Genomic DNA, 366 nt, shown 5'->3' with positions numbered 1-366 from the left:
GAGGACTCTGTTTACACCTGTCACAGTCCCGCACTGTCTGACAGGAGGACTCAGTTTACACCTGTCACAATCCCACACTGACAGGAGGACTCTGTCTACACCTGTCACAGTCCCGCACTGTCTGACAGGAGGACTCAGTTTACACCTGTCACAATCCCATACTGACAGGAGGACTCTGTCTATACCTGTCACAGTCCCGCACTGTCTGACAGGAGGACTCAGTTTACACCTGTCACAGGCCTGCACTGTCTGATAGGAGGACTCAGTTTAAACCTGTCACAGGCCTGCACTGTCTGACAGGAGGATTCAGTTTACACCTGTCACAGTCCTGAACTGTCTGACAGGAGGACTCTGTTCACACCTGTC

The 366-nt window shown here is 52.2% G+C and overlaps 1 protein-coding gene across 1 annotated transcript in view; it reads right to left on the bottom strand.

Moving 5' to 3' along the window:
- Positions 1-366, bottom strand: part of DNAJC13 (DnaJ (Hsp40) homolog, subfamily C, member 13) — a 122,468-nt gene that overhangs the window by 31,850 nt on the left and 90,252 nt on the right. The gene's annotated exons all lie outside the window — the stretch shown is intronic.

Source organism: Elephantulus edwardii, unplaced genomic scaffold, assembly GCF_000299155.1.
Source record: "Elephantulus edwardii isolate Elephantulus edwardi_28Jun2011 unplaced genomic scaffold, EleEdw1.0 scaffold00427, whole genome shotgun sequence".
Taxonomy (NCBI): domain Eukaryota; kingdom Metazoa; phylum Chordata; class Mammalia; order Macroscelidea; family Macroscelididae; genus Elephantulus; species Elephantulus edwardii.
This window is presented reverse-complemented; position numbering and strand designations above follow the sequence as displayed.